Raw genomic sequence first — 262 nt, 5'->3', positions numbered from 1 at the left:
ACATCCGCTTGGAAAACTAGTGTTGGGATGAACTAACATCTGAGCCATTTGCTCGGTTCATCCAGCGTGTTGACTCGGCTGGGTGGCGTGGCTTGGCTCGGCTGGGGCTGAAACATCATCAAGCGTAACAGAGTGGGGCGTGATTATCCGGGGCTATCTAATAAAGTTGCTGCGCGCAACACCGAATCGGGATACGGAATTAAACCCCGTTACGCTACACCGAATCAGTGGCTATGTTCCAGCGACGATGACTAGTGTAGTT

This window comes from Papaver somniferum, chromosome 7 (assembly GCF_003573695.1).
Source record: "Papaver somniferum cultivar HN1 chromosome 7, ASM357369v1, whole genome shotgun sequence".
NCBI lineage: Eukaryota > Viridiplantae > Streptophyta > Magnoliopsida > Ranunculales > Papaveraceae > Papaver > Papaver somniferum.
This window is presented reverse-complemented; position numbering follows the sequence as displayed.